The sequence below is a fragment of the Haliaeetus albicilla genome, chromosome 2 (assembly GCF_947461875.1).
Source record: "Haliaeetus albicilla chromosome 2, bHalAlb1.1, whole genome shotgun sequence".
Lineage (NCBI taxonomy): Eukaryota > Metazoa > Chordata > Aves > Accipitriformes > Accipitridae > Haliaeetus > Haliaeetus albicilla.
The window spans coordinates 80,894,137-80,920,096 of NC_091484.1; the positions used below are offsets into that span (position 1 = coordinate 80,894,137).

General features: G+C 45.8%; 1 protein-coding gene across 5 annotated transcripts in view; it reads left to right on the top strand.

The window, feature by feature from the left end:
* The first annotated feature begins 747 nt into the window (after positions 1 to 747).
* Positions 748 to 25,960, top strand: part of SMARCD3 (SWI/SNF related BAF chromatin remodeling complex subunit D3) — a 118,716-nt gene continuing 93,503 nt past the window's right edge. The window contains exons 1-3 of one of the 5 annotated variants that reach the window (XM_069778551.1): positions 1,220 to 1,798; positions 2,779 to 2,945; positions 4,558 to 4,751. The gene's annotated coding sequence lies outside the window, so the exon portion shown is untranslated. Of the gene's footprint in view, positions 829 to 1,219; positions 1,799 to 2,778; positions 2,946 to 2,968; positions 3,277 to 4,557; positions 4,752 to 25,960 lie in introns of those variants that run through there. The other 4 variants (XM_069778552.1, XM_069778550.1, XM_069778554.1 and 1 more) reach the window with 4 other exon arrangements.

The following is a 25,960-nucleotide window of genomic DNA, read 5'->3' on the forward strand; positions in this document are numbered from 1 at the left end:
CCCTCCTCATCCCTCATTGTTTGCAGTGCTTCTTCAACTTAAGTCAGGCTCTCCTCAGTCCTTCTTCAAATTGTTCTTTGAAAGTGTACTTCATAAATGTCTTCCACTGGATGTTCACGAAAAAAATTTTCCTTTTCTTTTCCCATTGCAGTTGGCAGAGTACAACAGACGCAGTCCAAAACTGGACTGGTTTGGGTCCACCAGTGCCGGTATCCTCATCCTCCCAGGAGTTACTAGCTCCTTAGGAGAAGGGTGTGCAAAAGCGCGTGCAAATACAGGATAACAACTCTCGGTGCCGGCCAGTTTTGAATGTGAAATATCACGCACGCTTCAAAGCTTTTCTCCCCCCACGCGCACTCCCCGTACACGGGTCGTTGTTCTTCCCATCCCCACCGACGCTCTCGCCGAGTCTCGGTAAAGCCTTGCCCCCGCGGCAGCCTCCGCCACCCTCGCTCGGCGCCGGCCGACGCCGCTCTGCGAACGCGGCCCCCGACCTCCGCCGCCGGCCGGGCAGGCGGCCACCCGACGCGCTGCCCCGGGGCGGCACGCGCCCTCCCGGCGCCACCGTCACGCGCCCCGCCGCCAGGTGGGTCCGCGGGGCGGGTGGGCGGGGCAGGCCGCTACCGGCACCGCCGCCAGATGGGCCGGGGAGGCGGGCGGTCGCTACGGCCCGACGACGGCCTGGGCGTGGGCTCTGTGGCGGAGCCCGACCCGCCTGGCGGTCGGGGCCGGACAGAGAGGGGCCGGGGCCGGGGCCGGGCCGGATGGCGGCGGCGCTGTGGCGGCGGCTTAGGGGAGGCGTGACAGTAACGGGGGCTCTGGCGGCGGGTGAGGGGCGCTGTGGCGGCAGGGGGCGGTGGCGAGTGAGGGGGGGCTGTCGCTGCGGTGAGCGAGGGCCGCTGCGTCGGCGCGGCGGGCTTTGCCGGGTGAGGGGCGCTCTGGAGGCGGGGGGCTGTGGCGGCGGGTTGGGGGAGCTGTGATAGTAAGGGTTGCTCTGGCGGCGGGTGAGGGGCGCTGGGGTGGCGCGGGGGGCTGTGGCGGCGAGCCGGAGCGCTGTGGCGGCGGGGGGCGGTGGTGAGTGAGGGGCGTACGGGCGGGTGAGGGGGCCGTAGCGGGGAGCGAGGGGGCTGTGGCGAGCGGGGGGCGCTCTGGCGGCGAGTGAAGCGGCTGTGGCGGCGAGTGAGGCGGGTCTGGCGGCGAGTGAGGTGCTCTGGCGGGTGAGGGGGCTGTGGCACCGCAGCTCGGTGCTGGCAGGGAGCTGGGGGTCGTGGCGGCGGGACGGACTGCGCCGGCGACGCTGTGGCGGCGGACCCGCAGCTTATCCGACCCTCTCCCGCGGTTGCCGTGGACGCAGGCGGGTGGTGAGAGCCCTCCAGAGGCGGTAGGGCCGGGGCGGCCCGAGGGGTTGGAAAGGTACGGGCGCCGCCCCCGCCCGTCCACAGGAGGAGCTCCGCGCCGCGCCGCCCCCGCAGGGCTGGGAAGCGGGCGCGGGGACAGCGGCTACAGCGTCCTCCCGTTGTCGAAGCGGCGCTAAAACGCGGGAGGTCGGAGCGCGGCTGGGCCGGCGGAGCGGTCGCTCTCGCACCGGGACCCTCTTCCCCGGCGGCTGGGGCGCTGCGGGCAGCCCGTCCCGGCACCGCGCTGTCGCTCCTCCGCGGGCGGCAGGCGACGCGCACTTTGCAGACGGTCCCTGCGCCGCTGTCTGCAGCGCCGCGCAGGCGCCCCGCGCCCGGCGCTGGGACGGCGGCCCCGGTGCGAGCGGGAGAGCGGCGCGGCGGGGAGGAGCATGGACGGGACGGTGAGCCTCGCCTCGGGTCCCGGCGCGCCCCCCCCCCGCCCCCCGCCACGGGCTTTCGTCCAGCTCGACCCCGCGGCGGCGCCTTGCCGTGGCTCTACCCCGGGCACCTGCGGGAGCTCTGGCTGCGGGACGCCTCCGCCCGGGCACTGCCCCCTGCCAGCGGCACCCCCGGGCCGGGCACGGACCCCGGGCGCTGGCGCTGCTCCCGCCCCGGTGCTGCCTGCAGGGCACGTCCGACCGGGAGACTGGCGGGGTCCGGGCAGCAGACCCCGGGCCGCTGGTATGCCGCCCGGTGGTGCCCCCGCCCCGCGGCACTCCGCTGCCGCCGCACAGCTCCCCCGCGGAGCCGGGGGCTGGAACACCCTGACAGCTGGCGCGCCGCTCTCTCTGTTCTTCCCTCCGGACTCGGCGTTGCGCCGGTGCAGCCGCCCACCTGGCCCCCGCCGGTTGTCCCGGCGCGTGCCCCCGCATCCTTGGGCGAGCTGCGGTGGCTTTGCTGCCTCACAGGGGCCCAGCTAGCTTGGAGAGGCAGGCAGAGAGGGGAAGCCCGATGCTCATTGACCACTCCCAAATGTGGACTGCAGGCTCCCTCGGGAGGCTTTCCCTCATCAGGGAGTGACTTTTGCCGGGGGAGAGAGCAGCACGCTCGTCTGGAATCACCCAGCCTGCCCTGGCATGGTCCTCTGGAGAGGAGGGTCCTCTTCTTAACACCCTGTCCCTGGAGACACTCCACACCCCAGTGCTGATCTGCGACTAACTGACAGCTGTCTCCAGTGATCCGGGAACAACCAGCCTTCATGCAGGAGGCAGCACCTTTTGAGAGAGAGTGTTTGACTTGCAGCCACTAAACTGCCCCTCAGCTCTGTTTTCAGAGGGAGATACTTAGTCCCAGATACTCTCTCAGGACAAACTGATCTGTGTCTGTAGGAGACTAATGCTCTGCATGGCCTTCCAGAAGATATTCTTGACTTCCCACACAGGAAACCATCGTACTTTGGTGCCACAAGCTTGCTGCTGGAGATTGCTGATCCCTCCCTCCCTCCCTCCCTCTCTCTTGTTCCCTGGGGCTTGAACTCTCCTCGGTTTCCTCTATCAGCATGGCCTGTGGAGGGACCCTGTGTGCAAGTTGCTGCTGGGAAAGACTGAGGTAGAAATTAAATGGGGGACTGAGGAGAAAGCGAGGTCATTCACCAGTTTGCATGGTCTGGGGGTGCATTTGTGCAGTATCCTTGCCTAGTGCTTTCAGCACTGCCCTTCTTGGAGAGACTGGCTTCATGCTACTGTCCATCCAGGGCAGTGCTGCAGCTTCTGAAAATAACCAGTTCCTTGGTGCTGCCTCAGGAGCAATCAACAACCTACTGTTTACCATGGGGACACCACCATGAGAAAACAGCCCATCTTCCCTGGCAGAATCCTCTGCCCTCTTGTCTGTGAGGAAGAAACTCCTAGCCTGGCCTTGCCCATAAGGCAGGGTGAGGGTGAGATTCCCAACACTGTCAGCCTTTGGTTGCCTCCTTTTCCACAGTGCTGCAGTGATATTCCTTTCTGTACCTCATGCGCTCTCCTGGCCCAGCCCTTCTCACCTGCACTGCCTCCATTGCTGTGTTCTGGCTCAGCCACTGCTTTCTTGGACTCTATCCTTCCTTGACTTCAGCTCTATTTTAGCACGGTTCACACCATGATCTTCTTTCTGCCCTTTGTTCTTCCCTTGTTTTGACCCTGCTGGACCTAGAGCCTTGTTACTGTCCCTGATGGAGTTGTCTGCTCTTGTGCTGACCAGCGCTGCCTAGGCTGGCACTGTGATGCTCGTATTTCCCTTTCGTGCCTATCCATTCTTTGAGCAGTTGCTTCTAACTGAATGACTAGGTATGCGCTTACACCCGTGAATGCTGTAAGTGCTGGTGTTCAAATCTGTTCTGCTGTAATGCTTCATTTCTTCATCAGCTACGGTAGAGATCTGTCAGAAAAAGCAGTGCTTTGTATACACATGTGCAGCTTGCTCAGCTCTTCCCGAGGAGCAGCTCCCTTTTCCGTCTTACTCTGGCTCATCTGCTCTGGGACCTATCATGAATATGCAGACACTGAAGCTGCCTGACTATACCCTAAATCTGTAGGATCATTAGTTCTCCCAGTCTGCAACACTCTCACCATCCTGCCAGGGCAGCTAACGATGCCTGCTTGAAATGCTAGAGTATTCTGATAGCCCTGAAGGATTTGATTTTTTAAGAATGAAAGCAAGTTGACATGGTTAAAGTTCCTGAACTGGCCTGCTTTCCCAAGGGTTACCAGAGGTGTCTGATGGCAGGAACATAACTGAGAACATCTATTTAAGAAGATACCCTTGCTTCTTGGTTCGGCCAGGCAAATTCCAGGGATCCTTTCCAATCTTAACCACCCTATGGTTCTTAATAGAGCATGCCTCAACATGTTGACAGGCTATAGGCAAGTGGTGTACTTTCTTCATGTTTTTTCCAGTGTCCCCAAATACAAGCTGGCTTGAATAGCCTGTAAGGATGGCCTAGTGCCTGGGCAAAAGCACTGTCTTGGCAACATGGACATGCATCTGTGCGCAGTTGTCTGCAGAGAAGTCCCTAATCACTATGTCAGTTGTATCTTTTCTTTCTTGCTTTTTCCCTCTTTTTTTTTTTTCCCCAGTTGTGTTGCTTATGAAGTGTCACATGGGTTGGTGCTGTTCTAGGAAATTTTATTTATATTGTATATTACTTCCCTCTCACTCAGTGTGTACTTTCTCTTTTCAGAGCTGGATCCAAATGCATCCTCGGCCTGCTGTCTTAGAGCTGTTCCTGCTTCAGGTCAATGAGAGTTTCTGCTACTAATTCATCATGACATAATATCTGGTCTCCTGCCCCATTCTATTGGATAAGTTTCCTGCTTCCTTTTGGTCTATACATATGTGACTCCGGGTGTTCATCAGCTACCTAGTCTGGTACAGGTAGGTTTTAGCCCTTTGAAAAATGACCTGTTCTAGGTTGAAAGAATGTGTCTGTGCTTTGTATTGGGACTAGAAAATGTTTGCCTTTGGACATATGGGAAATGTTATTTTGTGAAATAAATCCTGAACTGCCTGCTTGCTGCTGTTGACCTAAGCTGGTTTGTTAAGTAGCCAACTACTTCTGTGATAGTTTCTGCTAGTGCTGGCAGGGAGGGTGCTGATTAGGCAGAGTAGACTGGCTCAGAGTGAGTAACATTAGAGAATGCTGTTGCTAGGAGCAGGCCTAATAGAGGAAAGAATGAAAAGTAGGAGTAGTAGTAGCAGGTGTTCTTTGTCATAATTCATTACTTCATTAGCTACAAGTAAATGTCATTAGTTCTTGTCAGATGGTTGTTGATTTTTAGGGTTACCATGCTTCTCGCAGCAGGTTTAAATTAACATGGTTAGATCTTCCCGGCTGGTAGACTTCTTCAGTACCTGCTGTTGTTGGATACGCATTGATCATCTCCATGATAAGGTACTCAAATCTGCCACTCAGGTCTTTATGTTCTACCATTAGTTCCATTCTTGTTGCTTCCACTGGTGAATATCCACCTGTATCTATGTATCTTTTCTCCCAGTCAGTGCACAGTATGCCTGTAAGGGACTTTGTTTTTCTCACAACTGGATGAGTGTCTTTTCACCTTTTACAGCCTGCACAGGTCACTCCTCTGGTAGCGTAAATTGTGTGGTCAAAAAATGCATTCTATTTTGCATTGGAAATAAATAGCCTAGCTTATAACTTTAATTTTAAGACACATTAGGCTTGCTATTGTCATCTGATTTGCCCCTTTAACAACCATGCTGCTTAGCCTGCTGCAGCACAGTTATGAACTGTGCCCAGTGCCTGCTACCTCTGGCTTTTTGATTCTGGCTGAGCTGGGGAAAGTCTGTTACAGAGACATACCAGTACTAGTCTACCAATCATAACTTACTTGAACTTAAGAACTGTGTTGCGCTGAGTCAGACCAAAGTATCCTGTCTCTGACTAGTAATGGATATGTGGAAAAGGAATAGGAAAATGAGGCAAATGCTGAATCATTTTTTTTCTTCCACATACCTTTTAAATTTTTGCAGTCATCTAATTATGGAGTCAGCAGTTGGGAGTAAATAATGTTAGAAAATCCCCCAAATGCTTAGGTCTGCTGTTTCAATGTTAAGTTATCTTCATTGGAAGGAGTAGTTCCAGTTTTCTGTGATTGACTTTTCTGTGATGATGTTTTCCATCACTATTCTGCCCTTTTCTGTTCAGTTGAATGTTCTCTTGGATTCTGAGACTGGGGAGGTCTATAGGACCATTCACTTTGGCATGTTCCTAAAGATAGTGGGTACCTGGATCCAGCTTGCAGCTGTTGATGAGTAAGGGTGTGTCTTTTAGAAAGGCAGTTTGGTAGTTCTCATTCAGGTTCCAACTGGTATAAGGCTGAGGTAGGGATGAGAGCTATTTGGCAGAGGGAGAGACCAGACAAAAAGGGGGTGACTGCGGATGCTTGGCAAAGAAATTGGAAGTAAAGACAATGAGAATAATAACCTGCTAAGCAGGAAATGCTTTTGTAATTTTTTTACTTCTTTTTGCACTTATGGATGGTGTTGGGTTCAAGATGACCACTGAATGCCAGGCAGCAAATGTGGCAAAAGGCTTCTTCTAGCTGACATTTAGGAAAGTTTCTTTTGTTTTCAGTTCTGACACCCCACTCCATTTCTTTCTGTTCCTGTAACTATCACATGCCCTCTTCTCTATGCTGACTAGCTTGTTAAGAATCCATTGATGTTAAAGTTAATGCAGAATATACCTGCTAATGTATATTCCTGCAGAGACTCCACAACCCTCACTGAAATCAAAAGAGCTTATGTATTAGAACTCCTTTAGCTTTTTGATGAAAGGTGTTAACTTTAACTCCAGTACTCTTAATCACTTGGAGCTTACTCCTCTTCTAGTACAGTATTGCCACAGTGGTTTCCAAACAGAGCGCTTGGGCTAGCACCTGGAATTTGCTAGTCTCCCCTTGAATAGCATTCCAGGAACTTAGCTTTTCTGGAAAGGTGCAGTTGGAGGAATTGAATGGTTCTTAATTCAAAATGTACAGCATTAAGAGTTCTGGTATTCTACCCTGGGAGTTATCCAGGTTTTTCATTTATACAGAAGTGTCCTAAGAGCATAGAAACAAGCAAATAACTACAACTTGCATGCTTTTTCTTCTAGCTCACAAAGTTATTGCTGTGTTCTCTGTAATGCTTGCATAATGTAGACAGTGGCTGGTAAGTCTTGTTCAGGAAATGTTACTCAGAGGTCATCAAGTGAAGTATGTCTGATTTTCGTGAACTGACAGCCTGAGATGCCCTTGTCAAATGGTTCTGATATTCACTAAGTAAACATGAAGGTAGCAGTGATATGGTCATTCTTGTACTTGGATATATTGATAGCACTGGCACCTCAACGCTGGACAAGGGTCCCATGAATTTTATGGAAAGCTGTTTTGATCTTCCTTCCATTTTTTTAAAAACTCTCTATTCGTTGGTTCCAATGTTGAGAGGCAAACTGCCTGTCCTTTCCTTTATGGCCTTTGATAGTCCAATAGCCTTTACTATTTTGTAGTGTCCTGGTTTTGGTTGGGATAGAGTTAATTTTCTTTCTAGTAGCTGGTATAGTGTTATGTTTTGGATTCAGTGTGAGAAGAATGTTGATAACACACTGATGTTTTTCGTTGTGGCTAAGTAGTGTTTATACTAAGTCAAGGATTTTTCAGCTTCTCATGCCCAGCCAGCAAGAAGGCTGGAGGGGCACAAGAAGTTGGGAGGGGACACAGCCAGGACAGCTGACCCCAACTGGCCAAAGGGGTATTCCATACCATGTGATGTCATGCCCAGTATATAAACTGGAGGGAGCTGGCCTGGGTGGGGGGCATCGCCACTCGGGAACTAACTGGGCATGAGTTGGCGAGTGGTGAGCAATTGCATTGTGCATCACTTGTTTTGTATATTCCAATCCTTTTATTATTATTGTTGTCATTCTATTATTATTATCATTATTAGTTTCTTCCTTTCTGTTCTATTAAACTGTTCTTGTCTCAACCCACGAGTTTTACTTTTTTTTCCCTGCTGATTCTCTCCTCCATCCCACTGGGTGGGGGGGAAATGAGTGAGTGGCTGTGTGGTGCTTAGTTGCTGTCTGAGGTTAAACCATGACACATAATGATGATGTCTATGTTTGTCTATGGTAGTTGTCCAAAGCTCGGAATAGAAGCATTTCTCTTTGAATATAACCATCACCATGACTTAATTAAAGCCCTTAGCTGGACTGAAGAATTTGCCTGCTCCAAGAATGTCAGTTTCAGAGTCTAATCAACACTGTATCTTTTACTCTTTACCCTGAAATTTGGCACACTTATTCTCTGTCTGTGAATGAATTTAAAAAATAATTTGTTTAAAGATAGTTCAGCTCCTTTCAAGATCCTAAACTGCAGAGAAGAAAATACAATTTACCAACCATATATTTTTAAATTTATAAGCATAACTATTGCACTGAAGTGGGAAATTGTATAAACTTAACTTTTGATAAGCATGTGGCCTTTGGTTTGCAAATGTGCTTTTGATGATGTGAAAGAAATTGGACTTCATTTGGTGAAATTGCAAGGCCTAACAAGGCATAACATTCAAAATTTATAAATTCATGATTTTTAAAGATTTAAACCAGTCATTTTCCCCTGGCAAAATATGAATGATTAATGGCAACTGTAGAATTTACAGTTAAAAGGTGATGTCTAGATGGAGAACAAGAGCTGTGTTTGCAGCTGTTAGGTCAGTGAGGAATGATTTTTAAATGTTGCTTGTAGATAATTTTGTAAAGCTTTCCATTTCCATGGTAGAGAAGGGACATACTGCAAGGTTACTTAAGGTTTTTCATTCTTGTTTTTTCTTCTTTGAGATCATAGGGATAACCATATAGTGACTGAGCTGGCTGGAGTGCTGATCAGACTCTATGTGGACAGTGGCCAATATGAGTAGTTGCAGGAGAAAGTACAAAGCTCATTTAGTATGTGGTTCAGAGAATCATAGAATGGTTTGGGTTGGAAGGGACCTTCAGAGATCATCTGGTCCTGTTCCACCACCCTCATTGTAAAAAACGTCTTCCTTATGTCCAATCTAAACCTACCCTCTTTCAGTTTAAAACCATTGCCACTTGACCTATCACTACAGGCCTCGGTAAAAAGCCTCTCTCCATCTTCTGTAGTGTTGCAGCCTTTAAGTATTGAAAGGCCCCGATAAGGTCTCCCTGGAGCTTTCTCTTCTCCAGGCTGAACAACCCCAACTCTCTCATCTTTGTTCCAGCCTTCTGATAATTTTCATGGCCCTCCTCTGGACCAGTTCCAACAGGTCCATGTCTTGTACTGTGGACCGCAGAGCTGGATCCAGTTGGGGTCTCAGGGGAGCAGAGTAGAGAGGGAGAATCCCCTCCCTCGACCTGCTGGCCATGCTGCTTGTGATGCAGCCCAGGATGTGGTTGGCTTGCAAGCACATGTTACCAGCTCATTTCTAATTTTTCATCTACCAGTATCCCCAAGTCCTCCGCAGAGCTGCTCTCAATCCATTCATCCCCCACTCTGCACTGGTACTGGTGATTGCCTTGACCCATGTGCAGGACCTTGCACTTGGTCTTGTTGAACTTCATGAGATTCACATGGGCCCACCTTTCAAGCCTGTCAGGGTCCTTCTGGATGGCATCCCTTCCCTCCAGCCTATCAACTGCACCACTCAGCTTGATGTCATCTGCAAATTTGTTGAGGGTGCACTCAATCCCACTATCTATGTCATTAATAAAGATATTGAACAGTACCAGTCCCAATATGGACCCCTGAGAGACGCCACTTGATACTGATCTCCGTTTGGACATTGAGCTGGCAGCTATTTGAACACATTTTTCTTAGAGCACAAGAACTATGGATTCCCATGTTCAATAAATCAGGTGAGGAAGGTGGGAAACCAGCATGGCTGAGTAAGGACCTCCTTACACAAGGAAGGGAAATGCATAGGCAGTGGAAGCAGGAACATTCATCCTGGAGAGAATGTAGGGATACTGCCCAGGAGTGTGGGGATGGGATCAGGAAAGCTAAGGCACAACTGGAGCTAAATTTGGCAAGGGATTTGAAGAATAATAAGAAGGGCTTTTACAGGTATGCTAGTCAGACAAGGAAGACAAAAGAAATTGTACCCCCCAATAAATGAGACGGGCAGTCTGGTGGCAATAGACGTGGAGAAGGATGAAGTACGCAACAGCTTTTTCCTCCCCTCAGTTTTCACTGGTGATTGCTCTTCCCAAATCTCTCCAGTCCCTGAATCTCAAGGCAGGAACTGGGGGAAAGAAGACCTACCCATTGTAGGAGAAGATCAGGCTCTAGAACATCTGAGGAACCTGAACATACACAAGTCCATGGGACCTGATGAAATGCATGCCAGAGTCCTGAGGGAACTGGCTGATGGTGAATCCTATCTCTCCCCAGTAATCTGTATTCATCAAAGAACAGCTTGTGATCATAGAAGCCAAAGCCCTGGTGTCAACACCAGCCATGAAGCCAGGTGTTGATCTGCAAGATCATGGTTGTTTACAGATTAATGGAATTTATGGCTAAAGAAGACTTTTGGATCACCTGACAACTGTATTTTACTGAGCACTAGTGGACTTTCATTTGTCCTCACCGTGAGCCTTATACCTACCAGAAAGACAAGCTGCAGTTTGTTTAGCTGTTGTAAATTAAAAATGGAATATATGGCTGTAGAGCCTCTATCAGTTAAGAACTTAGATAAATATCTGTTAAGAAGGGGTTTCGCAGGTCAATACTGATTTGGGGCAAGAAAGGATTTGAAGATCTTCTAATGGCCATGCTAGCCCCTCTACTTTGATTCTGTAGATACCTTGTTTGTGAGGGCTAGACTATCCTGAAGGTAAGGGGTGAAGGTTTTAACAGTGTCAGCTGTGCTTATGTAGGAGAGAGTGTCATTGTAACTGTTAGGAGCGTGATCCCTGCCCCATGCTCTGAACTGACCTGCGCTGTGTGGTAATGATTTGTGGTACAGTTTGTCTCGTGTCAGCTTTCATCCACCGGCTCTTGTTCTGTATTTTTTTCTATCTAATTTAAAAGCTTTTTATCACTTGAGATTTTTTGAATGTTGGTACTTACATTGAATATACTTAAACATCATCATCATCATGTTCATCTCTCAACTTTAGTTCATGAAACATGTTGCATTATTTAAATCTTTCAGGGACAACATTTTTCAGACTTCTGGATTGTACTTGGCACTACTTTATTCAGTATTCCAACATGGACTTCTCTAGTGATTGAAGTATATATAGAAAATCATCCTACTGTCTTTGCTTCCTCCTCTCATAAATCCAGGTGCAGGACTTTGCATGTCCCTTTGTTGAACTTCATGAGAAAATGTAAGGGTATGTGCAAGGTGAGAGTACACCTTTTCATTAAGTTTGTGCAGTCAAGGATGTTTTCAGTGCAAAGAGGATAATAAGTAAATGGGGGAAGTGCTAAAGAAAAACACAGAGAGACACAAACCTGCTAGTCAAGGGATAATGGAGACAAAGACCAAAAGTATACTTTCACTAATTGACGAGCCATTAAGAAACTACAGGCATAGCTTTGGAGAGGACTAACCTGAACTAGTAGAATCCCTTGGCCCCCAGAGCTGCTGGAGGTGGTGGCTGCAGAAGGATGAAAAAATGTTCAGTTTCTGTAATGGAAGGAGTGCCTTTTTGGTTCCCCATTGGTGTTCAGTGTATGATGAATGATTTCTAAAGAGATAAATAGTGAAGCAACAAAATTAGCTGATAATGTAACAGTATTCAGTGCAGTAGAACCTAAAGCTGTCTCTTAAGATTGGGGAAGGGTGTTTCAAAACTGGATGATAATACGGCCCAGTAAATTTAAGGTTGATGAATTCATATGTAAATTGTGTAGAGAAAATAAGACTACCAATGTAGCCACATTGTTGTCAAAATTATCTCTTTTGGCTCAGGAAAGAAATCTTAGCATCTTTATAGATAGTTCTCTGCAAACCTAAGCTTAACAGTAGCAATTAAAATGGAAAATTCGATGTTAGATATTACAGGAAAAGAATTAACAAAACCGAAGTTACTGTTATAATATTGTATAAATCCATGGTTCGCCTGTGTCTTCAAGAGTGAATGCAGTTCTAGATCCCTTAAGATGCAGTGACTAGTAGAACTAGAAGAAATCTAGAGAAAGTGATACGTATAGTGAGAGGTGGAGAGATTTCCATCAGAGGAGGTACATGAGAATTCTTTAGAAAAATGATAGATGAAGATAACTATGCTAGAGATCATCAGTCATCACGGAGGAAAGGCAAGTTACTATTTATAGAATATATGAACATGTGATGAAATTATCAGGCAACAGGCGTAAAACAAACACAAATGGTGTTTGGTTTTGTTTTTTTTTTAGCTCATGCCAAATTAGATTGTAGCATTTATTACTAAGATATTTCAGCTGTCTACAGTAGGTATGGGTTCAAACACAGGTATTAGACAAGTCCACTGCTGGCTATTAAACATGGTTGTCCAGGTTCAGGATGTTAGTAAACCATGGCTGTTGGAAACAGGAAGGTCATACAAGGGCAATATGTATGTCTTGTTTTTTGCAATAAGTGTGTTGTGGCTATGATGGTCTACCCATATAGGAAAAAAGGTTTTAATGTACAGGAGTATGTTTATTAGAATACCTGATACAGTTGTAAAAAAAAAAAAAAAAAATCACAAGATTTTCTTTTTTTAATTTTATTTCTTGGAGTCTTTATTTGAGCATCTGGTACTAACTGTTGGCTAAGTGGACCTTTGGTCGGAGATCTGATGGTGTCAGAAATGTGAATTTTTCCACAGTCTTAGTTAGAAGTCTGAGGATAGTAAATGATAAAGGCTTCTTTTATTCTAGATGTCAGTCATTGCTGTTAAACAACTTTAAAGGAAAAAAAAATATAGCAGTTAAATAGTTTAGCTGAAACTCCCTTCCCCATCTTTGACTTTGTTGTTTCCTTTGTGTATTAGCCATCTGAACTATATAGGCTTCCCATACCTACACAAGTCCTTTGTACTGATTTAAAATGGAATATAAAAATACTTTCTTTAGTGTACTTTGGATGGGAAGAAGAGTGAAGATAGGAGAACTTTTTTTGGAAATCAATTTTCACCAAAAGGAAGTAAAACTTCATGAGCCCAATTATGTTTTTCTTAGTCATGTAGTGGGTATTCTGCATGGTGTGGATAGATGGAGTCCCTGGAAGCAGGTGGTGAGTTTAGGGTTTTCTTTGAGTTTCATGCAAGGATGAAGGTGCCTTGGAGAGAAGCAGAACACAGATGTCTTGGATTATACCATCCAGTAGGCCTGGGTGATAAAGGATGGGAGAGTTCTCATTCTGGATTTACAGAATTGAGAGTAAAGCTTAATAGGAGAATTATGCTGCTGTGTAGTGAGTGTTGTGCATAGCTGAGTCCCTTCACTTTTAATTTGAAAAAAAGACCTCGCAAGTACCAAACAAAAACACTACTTAAAAGAGAAAATTAAAATAAAACCCTCTGAAATCTTCTGGACAATTCAGATGAAAAGAGTGGGAAATTCTCCAATATTTTAGCAAGGATCTGTCTGCACTTATTGCTACTCTGATGGCTTACTTGCTGTTTAGATTGCACTGTTGCATATGACTCTCCTTGTCTTTTGTTTCCTCTGCTTTGTCTCCTTGACCTGCTCTGTGGAGGCCTATTCCGCACATCACATTTGGACTCGCCTGTGCTCTGTTTCTACTGCACGGAATGTTGTTTCTGTGCACCACTGCTTCCTGCCATAGCTGAGAGCTAAATACTTCTTTGCATCAGTATAGTAAAGACATCTGAGCACATGTTGGAGCACTCAGCTTAAGGAAGAGTCAAAAGGCAGAGGAGCAGTGGTAGGCTAGGAAGCAGTGCCTTGAAAATGGTAGGAAAATAAGGAAAATAATAAATCATAGAGGAAGGGGTAGGGAGCTCTGGTAAATTACCAGAGTTCTGGAGGTGGGCTTGGAGGTTGTTTTGAGATGAAATGCAGATTAGGAAATGAAAAATAGCCAGCTGCAGGGTATGTAAAAAGTGTTGGGGAAAAGGGCTGTAAATACGGAGAGCTTTCTTTACCCAGCACAACTTAACCTCTTTTGCCCACCTGCCAGGTACTCATGCTCCTGTTGGAAAAAAAAAGAAGTAGAAAAAGGAAATGGTGGTAAGTAGTTTCAGTTTGTTTGGGGAGAACTTTTTGGCTTCAGGAATCGGTGCTGTATGTGATGGCTGGGTGGGAGGAACCTGACTTGACCTGAGAACTTGGCTTTTGGAGATCCTCACTTTTTTTTATTGTCATGGTACAAGAACTTGCAATTGTGGAGAGAAATACTGTTATGCAAATTAGCACACATTAATATAATACATTGTCTTTACAAAAGACATTTAATCCCTCAATAAAAGTATTACAAGTTAAGGTGGGTAATAATCTTACTGTTATGGTTATATTATGAAGTACTTGCTTATTTTCTCTGTAAGTACTTCAGGTCGCTTCTTATTTACAAACTTTCAGTGTAGTTCCTTCAAGCACCTGTAGGTTATGGCCAAATTTTCCCAACTTTCTAGGTATGAATAGAATGGATGGCGATTCTCCAGCAAAATTGGCAGCAGCTACTTGGTTGTGCTGACATAGCTAGGCCTTGAGCAGCATGCTTACGAAGGGACCATGCCTGGACTGCTTCCATCTCTTACTTCTTGCTCCTGCTCAGCTGAACATCCTCAGTGGCTCCTTATTTGAATCACAGAATCATAGAATCATTTAGGTTGGAAAAGACCTTCAAGATCATCGAGTCCAACCATCATCCATGCCCACTAAACCATGTTCTGGAGTGCCTTGTCTATGTGCTTTTTGAATACCTCCAGGGATGGTGACTCAACCACTTCCCTGGGCAGCCTATTCCAATGTCTGACAACCCTCTCAGTAAAGAAGTTTTTCCTAATACCCAACCTCAGCCTCCCTTGCCACAACTTCAGGCCATTTCCTCTCATCCTATCTCCAGCCACCTGATAGAAGAGACCAGCACCCACCTTGCTACAACCCCCCTTCAGGTAGCTGTAGAGAGCGATAAGGTCTCCCCTCAGCCTCCTTTTCTCCAGACTAAACAGCCCCAGCTCCCTCAGCTGCTCCTCATAAGACTTGTGCTCCAGGCCCCTCACCAACTTGGATGCCCTTTTCTGGACATGCTCCAGCACCTCAATGTCTTTCTTGTAGTGAGGGGCCCAAAACTGAACACAGTACTCAAGGTGCAGCCTCACCAGTGCTGAGTACAGGGGAATAATCACCTCCCTGCTCCTGCTGGCCACACTATTTCTGATGCATGCCAGGATGCCGTTGGCCTTCCTGGCCACCTGGGCACACTGCCGGTTCATATTCAGCCGGCTGTCAACCAGCACACCCAGGTCCTTTTCCACCGGGCAGCTTTCCAGCCACTCTTCTCCAAGCCTGTAGCGCTGCATGGGGTTGCTGTGACCGAAGTGCAGGACCTGGCACTTGTCCTTGTTGAACCTCATACAGTTGGCCTCGGCCCATTGATCAGCCTGTCCAGATCCCTCTGTAGAGCCTTCCTACCCTCAAGCAGATTGACCCTGCCTCCCAACTTGGTGTTGTCTCCAAACTTGCTGAGGGTGCACTCAATCCCCTCATCCAGATCATTGATAAAGATATTAAACAGAACTGGCCCCAACACTGAGCCCTGGGGAACACCACTTGTGACCCGCTGCCAACTGGATTTCACCCCATTCACCACAATCCTCTGGGCTCATCCAGCCAGCCAGTTTTTCACCCAGCGAAGAGTGCACTTGTCCAAGCTATGAGATGCCAGCTTCTCAAGGAGCATGCCATGAGAGACAGTGTCAAAAGCCTTGCTGAAGTCAAGGTAGATAACATCCACAGCCTTTCCCTCATCCACTAGGCAAGTCACCTGGTCATAGAAGGAGATCAGGTTGGTCAAGCAGGACCTGCCTTTCGTTAACCCATGCTGACTGGGCCCGATCCCCTGCTTGTTCTGGACTTGCCATGTGAGTTCTCTCAAGGCGAACTGTTCCATAATCTTCCCTGGTACAGAGGTCAGGCTGACAGGCCTGTAGTTCCCCGGATCCTCCCTCTGACCCTTCTTGTAAATAGGTGTCACATTGGCAAGCCTCCAGTCCTCTGGGACCTCCCCCATTGACCAGGATTGCCGATAGATGATGGAGAGTGGCTTGGCAAGCACCTCCGCCAGTTCCCTCAGTACTCTTGGATGGATCCCATCTGGTCCCATAGATTCATGAGTGTCCAGATGGCATAGTAGGTCACTAACTATTTCCTCCTGGATTAAGGGAGGTATATTCTGCTCTTCATCCTTGCCTTCCAGCTCAGGAGGCAGAGTACCCTGAGGATAACTGGTCTTGCTATTAAAGACTGAGGCAAAGAAGGCATTAAGTACCTCAGCCTTTTCCTCATCTCTGGTGGCAACGTTCCCTTCTGTATCCATTAAAGGATAGATATTCTCCTTGGGATTCTTTTTACTGTTAACATATTTGTAAAAACATTTTTTGTTGTCCCTTATGACAGTGGCCAGATTTAGTTCTAGCTGAGCTTTTGCATTTCTAATTTCCTCTCTGTGTGACCTAACAAGATCCCTGTACTCCTGCCACGTTGCCTGCCCTTTCTTCCAGAATGCTGAGCCTGTGTGGACAAGACTCGTGTGGACATGTCTTCCCTGAGCGGCTGTTGCTGCCCCAGTTTCTCTATTACATTCGGCCATTCAGCAGGGGAATAGCTCCTAGGAAGCTATTGCATGATACATGGCAGAGGCCATATGAGAGTGACTGTATTATCCTCTCACCGCATCACATAGCTTTGGTACCATCTAATACAACTTTTCTCTTATCTTTATGTCCTGCAACTGTTTTTCCTTCTCCTTAGTCACTGACAGTGCTGTCATAGTTGTTTGTTTGGTTTTTTTTTTGCCTTGCTGGATCTGTGCTCCATCTTAATTTCTTTCTTGTACCAATAACTTCCTTGCACCTTCTTATTGGGCCTCCTACATCACTTTCTAGTAAATGCCTTCTATACATCTTTGATTCCTTCCTTGATCCCTGTCCTGGTTTCAGCTGGGATAGAGTTAACTGTCTTCCTAGTAGCTGGTACAGTGCTATGTTTTGAGTTCAGTATGCAAGAATGTTGATAACACTGATGTTTTCAGTTGTTGCTCAGTAGTGTTTAGACTAAAGTCAAGGAGTTGACTAAAGTCATGCCCAGCCAGCGAGAAAGCTGGAGAGGCACAAGAAATTGGCACAGGACACAGCCAGGGCACCTGACCCAAAGTGGCCAACAGGGTATTCCAGACCAGGTGACGTCCCATTTAGTATAGGAACTGGGAAGGGGGGGCAGGGATTTCGCCGCTCGGGGACTGGCTGGGTGTCGGTCAGCGGGTGGTGAGCAATTGCCCTGCGCATCATTTATACATTCCAATCCTTTTATTACTACTGTTGTCATTTTATTAGTGTTATCATTATGAGTTTCTTCTTTTCTGTTCTATTAAACCGTTCTTATCTCAACCCACGAGTTTTACTTCTTTTCCCGATTTTCTCCCCCATCCCACTGGATGGGGGGGAGTGAGTGAGCGGCTGCGTGGTGCTTAGTTGCTGGCTGGGGTTAAACCACGACAATCCCTTTTCCTTATCTGGTCTTACTGTGCTTTTCTCCCCATCTTCGTGTTTTGTACTGACTATTTTTTCTAAAGGTTCTGTTGCTATTTCCTTCCTCCTACTTTACCCCTTACATCTGTGTTTTGGCTTTGTTCTTCATGGCCATTTCAGGGTACCAGTATGGCCTTGCTGCTGCAGTAGTGTGCATCAGCTGCTTGTACCAGGTTGTCCGTGGCTCATGCACCCTCTTTAGCTCTTGCTTTGCGTGGACAGTTTATGTGCATTGTTTCTTCCATGTTTCTGAAGACCTTTTTAGGTTTCTTGCTTCCCAAGAGTGTACATCCCATGCAACTAGTGGTCTGCCTACTCTTTCAGGCTCTCTGAATGCACATTCATTTATACACAGTTTTTTGTTCCCAGTTCACCAAATGACTTGGATAAGAGTATAAATGACTTGTCCTGTCTCCTTGTGACTAATGCAAGCTTAATTAGTATTTGTTTCCATTTCATACTTTCTCCTGAATCACTGACAAATATATTACATGATGTTAAGCAGACAACAGGTCCTATCATAGAATCATAGAATGGTTTGGGTTGGAAGGGACCTTAAAGATCATCTAGTTCCAACCCCCCTGCCATGGGCAGGGATACCTTCCACTAGACCAGGTTGCTCAAAGCCCCATCCTGCCTGGCCTTGAACACTTCCAGGGATGGGGCATCCACAACTTCTCTGGGCAACCTGTTCCAGTGTCTCACCACCCTCACAGTAAAGAACTTCTTCTTAATACCTACTCTAAATCTACCCTCTTTCAGTTTAAAACCATTACTCCTCGTCCTATCACTAAGCTCCCTGATAAAGAGTCCCTCCCCATCTTTCCTATAGGCCCCCTTTAAGTACTGGAAGGCTGCTATAAGGTCTCCCTGGAGCCTTCTCTTCTCCAGGCTGAAAAACCCCAACTCTCTCAGCCTATACTCACAGGAGAGGTGCTCCAGCCCCCTGATCATCTTCATGGCCTCCTCTGGACCCGCTTGAGCAGGTCCATGTGTTTCTTATGTTAGGGGCCCCAGAGCTTAACACAGTACTCCAGGTGGGATCTCATGAGAGTGGAGTAGAGGGGCAGAATCCCCTCCCTCGACCTGCTGGTCACGCTCCTCTTGATGCAGCCCGGGATATGGTTGGCTTTCTGGGCTGCAAATGCACATTGCTGGCTCATACTCAGTGTTTCATCCACTAATACCCCCAAGTCCTTCTCTGAAGCGCTGCTCTAAATCCACTCATCATCCAGCCTCTGTTTGTACTTGGGATTGCCCTGCCCCAGATGCAGGACCTTGCACTTGACCTTGTTGAACTTCATGAGGTTCACACAGGCCCACCTCTCAAGTCTGTCAAGGTTCCTCTGGATGGCATCCCTTCCCTTCAGCGTGTCGACCGCACCACACAGCTTGGTGGTTGTTGGCAAACTTGCTGAGGGTGTACTCAATCCCAATGTCCATTTTGCTGACAAAGATGTTAAACAGCGCCAGTCCCAATACTGACCCCTGAGGCGTGCCAGTCGTCACTAGTCTCCACTTGGACATCGACCTGTTGACCGCAACTCTTTGAGTGCGACCATCCACCCAATTCCTTATCCACCGAGTGGTCCATTTGTCAAATCCATGTCTCTCCAATTTAGAGACAAGGATGTTGTGCAGGCAGTGTCAGATGCTTTGCACAAGTCCAGGAAGACGACAGCTGTTGCTCTTCCCTTATCCACCCGTGCAGTAACCCCGTCATAGGAGGCCACCAGATTTGTCACACATGATTTGCCCTTAGTGAAGCCATGCTGACTGTCACCACTCATCTCCTTATTTTCCATGTGCCCTAGCATAGTTTCCAGGAGGATCTGTTCCATGATCTTGCCAGGCACAGAGGTGAGACTGACTGGCCTGTAGTTTCCCAGGTCTTCCTTCTTTCCCTTTCTGAAAATGGGGGTTATGTTTCCCCTTTTCCACTCAGTGGGAATTTCCCCAGACTGCCGCGACTTCTCAAATATGATGGATAGTGGCTTAGCCACTTCATCTGCCAGTTCCCTCAGGACCCATCGATGCATCTCATCAGGTCCCATGGACTTGTGCACCTTCAGATTCCTTAGATGGTCTCGAACTTGATTTTCTCCTACAGTGGGCAGTTCTTCGTTCTCCCAGTCCCTGCCTTTGCCTTCTGTGACTTGGGCAGTGTGGCTGGAGCACTTGCCAGTAAAGACTGAGGGGAAAAAAAGCCGTTGACTGCCTCAGCCTTCTCCATGTCCCAGGACATGATCTGATGATGATTCTTCATTTAGCTGTTATTATTTAGGATTTACTCTCTTTTGACATATATGAAGTATGTGCTGTATTGATTTTTGTGGAGTGTTGAGTATTTTATTAAAAGTGTTATGGGCTACAGCAGATATCTCAACAGTGTATGCGTGAGCCAGAATCTAAGGACTTTTCTTAATCTGACCAGCATTTAAACTGTTGAAATCCTGTGACTGTCCCCTGGGCTTTCTTGATCTTTTTTTTCTCCAAAACCCACTTTTTCTGAAGGGCCAGCACTGAGCCAGCAATATGTGGCAATCTTGCTTTTATTCTTTTACTGATAATACTGCACTAATATAAATGAGTTTGTTTCAAATGCTTACAAACAGAGCTATTTACAAGTTAATTTTATTGTGAATTTTCTTCACCTTTCCTGCTTCCCATTTGTAAAAATGTTTCCAACTGCTCTGCTTCTTTCTTATCTTTGAAAACATTTAAGTCATGGTTTGACATAAATGGAATTCACTGATTAAAGCTTATTTAAGAAGTTCCCACTCTGCGTTGGCTGCTTATTCCTGCTTCTTGTGGTCGTTTGTTTCTCCCCTGCACTGTTTTGCTGTAGCAACTTCTGGGACCTGTAAATGAGGTTAACACCGGTTCTTAACCTGAACAGTATTCTCTTGTCACAGTACTCCTCTGTCATTTCTAACTTGTAAAGAAATTCTTGAAACATGAGGAAAACAAGGACCGTGGCCTAGCTAAAGACAATGAGACAGTAGTGTTCAGCTGATGCTGCTCTGAGCATAATCATTGTTCTTGGAGTTTGCTCAGCAGTTTTTTATCACAGCAACTAATCGAAGAGTAGCAGTTTACAAATACCAGTCACTTTACATCTCAGTACTTGCTAAATAGTTAGGTTATTCAAAATGCTTTTGCTATGCTATTTCATGATTTCTTGGTTTAAATTCTGGCACCCTGCATTACAAGTGCATAAAGAAGATGTGGTTTATTTGATTAACTGTACATGTCTGCAGCTGAACTAGTTGTCATAGGTTCCTTTTACAGTGAGTAGAGGGTTTGACTCACCACACTGTAATATAAAGACCTAAATAGATCATACTGTAATCTCCTGAAATGCCCCTGAAAGTGCCTGTTTCTCTCCATTGACTGTCAAGGGTGGGCAGCTCATAAATATTGCACACACCTGCACTGGGTTGAGATGAAGTCTACCAAATGTCTGTTGTTACCAACTGGCTGGGTTAGAGCCTCAGCTCTAACCTCAGTTAAACAAACATACTCACATGGTCAATGGTTTATGGAAGGCTGTATGAACAAATTGGCAATTTTTATAAATATGAAAATATTCTTATGAAAATATATCAGCTTAGTTTGACAAGATATGTTTTCCATAAAACCATTGTGATTAGTGTTAACTGTAAAACATTCTTTAGTAGTACTCGTATTTCCTGAGTACTATGGCAGACTTACTGGTCTATAATCAGTCATGCCATCCAGTTCACTATTCTTAATTATCTGATACAGCATTAACTTTCTTTCATTCTTCTTTAGTGTTTCAAAATTTCTTAAGTCAGCAATAATGGTCTAAGGAACGCGCAAGTTATTTCTTGTAAAGCTGTTGAATGGCAGTATCCAGCTAATAATTTTAAATCATGTAACTTGAGCACCCTTGTGTAGGAATGGTTGTAGTAATAAGCATTTTGTTATTTTGTCACCAATATAAACTGAGAGCATCTCCTCTGACTTCTTTCTAAATACTTAACAGAATGCTCATTATCAACAATTTTGTAAATTCTCTTGATAGTGCATCAAGCTAATTATTTCTAGGAGGACACGTTTTTGTTACTGAAATACCAAAAAATCTTTTTGTATTGTTTTTGACTTTGTATCATCGTGGATTTTTGAGTCAGTTATGTTAAGTTCTCTCATTGAGTGTTATAGTAGAGACTGCAATGTAAAAGTTGTCAGTATCACTTGTACAATTTATTTTATTGCCTCTTTTTTTTTTTTATTCTATTGTTAGTCTCCCATCTAAAGGAGAATCTCTTTAATAATTTTGTTATTCTTTGGGATTATGTTTTTTTGAGTTTCCAATAAAGCGCTCTTAACTGAGGAGCTCCCCCATATTGCTCTCATTTTCTTAAACATAAGTAACAGAAATTCAGAGTTTTTAGTACTTACTGTTCAGTATTTTCTGTCTGGAGCAATTTGCTCTTTAAGAAAGTGCCGTACATGTGTATTTTTGTGATGATTGTTCATATTTTTAAGATACATGTGTGCATGAAAGGCATGTTACTTCATGTCAGTGACAGAGTGTATGCACAAGTACTACAATCTATATTCCTTCTATGGATAAGAAGACTGCTTGTTCCCTTTTGGCTAGGCCCTATTTCTGCAAAAACAAAGCTGGGCTTCTTAGCAGATAGCCCATGGGTCGGGCTCATTCTTGTTCCTGCCACCATGCAATGCAAGGGTTTGTCCTGCTGTTGGGTGCATTCTTGTCCTTAAGGCTTTTCCGTGCCATCATCTCCTGACATCTGCTGTCCCCAGAAAAAGTTCCTTCACTTTGAACTTCACGGGAAGGGCTGATAAATAATTAGACACCTGTGGACAATGCAGCTCACATCACACAGACTTAGTGTGAGTGAAAACACATACAGGGCTGATTTTGATAAGCACAGTTCCATTGGCCAGGAGCAGATGTCTATCTCTTCAGCTTTACTTTTCCTCTTTGCAATGAAGGTAAATAATACGATCTTCACTTTAAAAGCATAGACGTTTGGGTGCCCAGGAATGGAGTGACAGATAATGATTTTATGTTCCATGATTTTTGACTGGAAACGTTATTTAGAGGCAATGCATGTCTGGCATTAGCTTTTGTCTTCCTAGTAAATTATTTGGGGTTTTTTTCAGATACAAATCAGATGAAGTAGAGATAGTTAAGCCCAACTTTTCGTTACAGTGTTACATATAAGTACCATCTAGTGACAGCACCCTTCACAGATTTGCACTTTGTTGTAGCTTTCACTTATTTCACTACTCACTTCTGTATTATTTATCTTCCTGTATAAAACCAGTGGCAATGGTAAGTTTTCTTAGATAGCATAGACTCAGATACTTCCTCTTCTGGGGCTCAAAGCTCTCTTTGAGGAAAGCTGCTCTTTATGTACAGTCACCAAAGACCTCAAGACACCACGTAATGCAGAGGTGGCCAGTATGTATTTCTTGACCAGTTCAAGCTCTTGTGACAGGCTGTATCACTTGGTCAGCAGTGAAGCTGTGCTGTCTTGGAGGTTACAGAGTAATCCAAATCCTTGGATGCAGGAAGAAGTACATGTGTCCTGGTTTTGGCTGGGATAGAGTTAATTTTCTTTCTAGTAGCTGGTATAGTGTTATGTTTTGGATTCAGTGTGAGAAGAATGTTGATAACACACTGATGTTTTTGGTTGTGGCTAAGTAGTGTTTATACTAAGTCAAGGATTTTTCAGCTTCTCATGCCCAGCCAGCAAGAAGGCTGGAGGGGCACAAGAAGTTGGGAGGGGACACAGCCAGGACAGCTGACCCCAACTGGCCAAAGGGGTATTCCATACCATGTGATGTCATGCCCAGTATATAAACTGGGGGGAGTTGGCCTGGGGGGGGATCACTGCTCAGGAACTAACTGGGCATCAGTCAGCACGTGGTAAGCAACTGCATTGTGCATCACTTGTTTTGTATATTCCAATCCTTTTATTATTATTGTTGTCATTCTATTATTATTATCATTATTAGTTTCTTCCTTTCTGTTCTATTAAACTGTTCTTGTCTCAACCCATGAGTTTTACTCTTTTTCCCCAATTCTCTCCTCCATCCCACTGGGTGGGGGGAAGTGAGTGAGTGGCTGCATGGTGCTTAGTTGCTGGCTGGGGTTAAACCACGACAACATGGACGGAGAATATCAGATGACAGAATTAGTGCAGTGGTGAATAGTGTGGAAGGTTATATATACCAACCAATTTGGACTGTTTATGTAGTTGATTTGTATGTTAGTTTCCTTTTAACACTCCCAATTTTTTTGTGGAGTAATATACAAAGACCATATACTGAGGAAAAAAAAAAAGATGAATTTGTATAGAAAGAATAGTTGTAAATGGGCTTTGGGATTGTGGTAGTAAAGCAGTAAAAACAGGGTCCTAGAATGATGCCATTCTAGGGACATTACTGCATATTGCTGTAATATAGATTCCATTTCAAGTATCTGTACTTCAGGAAGGCTGATGGAATATGAAAAAGTGTTCTGAAGAGACGTATAAAGAGATTAAAGATGTAGTTAATACTTTTTTATAGTGAGCAATCACAAGGACTCACTGTATTGCGTTCACTCAGGAGAGGTTGACAGAGGGATTTTGTTCTGATCTTAAAGAATCTAAGTGGGGAAGATAGTTCGCAAGACCATTTTATATGAAGACATGGATTTCTAGTTTGATATGCATATCACAGATGAGCATTGCCTCTTGCTCTGTGTGAATTTAGGAATTATTGCTGCTACTGCCATTAGTTAAAGTATGGGGCCACACACGGCCCAGGAAGTCTTGATAAGGTGGAAAAGGCATGTCTGGGAGCTATTAGTGAAATTCAAACATGAAGTAAGGCATAGTTTTATAAGGAGGACAATTAAGCAGTGGAAGAACAGATGTCAGGACACAGTAGATCCTAGACTGTTGTGATTCTTTAAATCAGGATTGCATGACTTTCCAGCATCTTTATAGCTTTTAACTAAGAGTAAATTCTGTGAAGAATCTGTTGAGTGAGGGATTTTAGGTTGGTGCTGTGGGAGCAGCTGTCCTGGATCACATCATGGGTATAACATAGTATTTTCACAGTGGCTGAGAGTAACTTTAATGAGGAGTATGAAAACAGGGGAGGGATATACTGGTACTTGGCCCTGAATACTCTCCAAGACTGAGCCAGAGGTATAGCATAAAAATGGTGCCACTGTATATAAGATAAGATCCAATTGTTGTAACAGGCCCTCTAGCCTTAGAGTCTATGTAAGCATTTCCTTCAGATAATTAATATCTCTGAGAGTTTCTGAAGTACAAAAATTTAAATGTATGCTTGGAATAATTTACTGGACTTCATGTTTCGCAGGGTGTGTGTGTTTGTGTGCAAGCACTTAAAGTGGGTCCCTTTTGATCTGTTTCATCCTTCCCAAGGGCATTCTCGCTCCCATTGCTCTGCACCATGTACTTCCCCGCCAGTCTCCATTCCCTCGCTTATTTGCAAGCTGTTACCCCTAACATACTGGGTTGTTATCCTTCCTCACCAGGTTGGCAAGCCTGTGGCCAGAGATGCTCCTGCACCATGTTGTCAAATGAGTCCTGTCTCATGCTAGCAGTTCTCGTTCCTGAAAGAGGGAACCATGGTCACACAAGCCAAAGCTTTGTCTGTCACGGTCACACAAGCCAAAGCTCTGTCTGTCACAGTCACACAGCTAGTTGTTAACTTGCAGGATAAGTGTGCTCCTACCTGAGCCTTCCCCTGTACCTGTAAGGTTAGGAAGATTACCTCAGGTGCCATGTCCTTCACCTTTGCCCCCAGAGCTCTGTCATGCCTCTTGATTTGCTCCGGGACTCCCTAGGCAGTGTTGTTATTTGCCATGTGGATGAGCAGCAAGAGGTGATCGTTCAAGGCCCAGACAAAACTCAGTAGTCTCCCTGCAACAACCTGGATCAGGGTCCTTAGTTAACAACAAACCTCCCATGACAACATCTCTGGCTGGCAGATGATTGCCTCCACCCCATGCAGAAGAGAGTCACTTGCCATTTTCTCTGGCTGTTAATGCATGGTTTAACCCAGATGGCTCTAAAGCCTTCCTTAGGCTTCCTACTGTTACAGCAGTTCTGGATTGCAGTAGTGAGCTGTCCTGGTTTCAGCTGGGATGTAGTTAACTGTCTTCCTAGTAGCTGGTACAGTGCTATGTTTTGAGTTCAGTATGTGAAGAATGTTGATAACACTGATGTTTTCAGTTGTTGCTCAGTAGTGTTTAGACTAAAGTCAAGGATTTTTCAGCTTCTCATGCCCAGCCAGTGAGAAAGCTGGAGGGGCACAAGAAGTTGGCACAGGACACAGCCAGGGCACCTGACCCAAAGTGGCC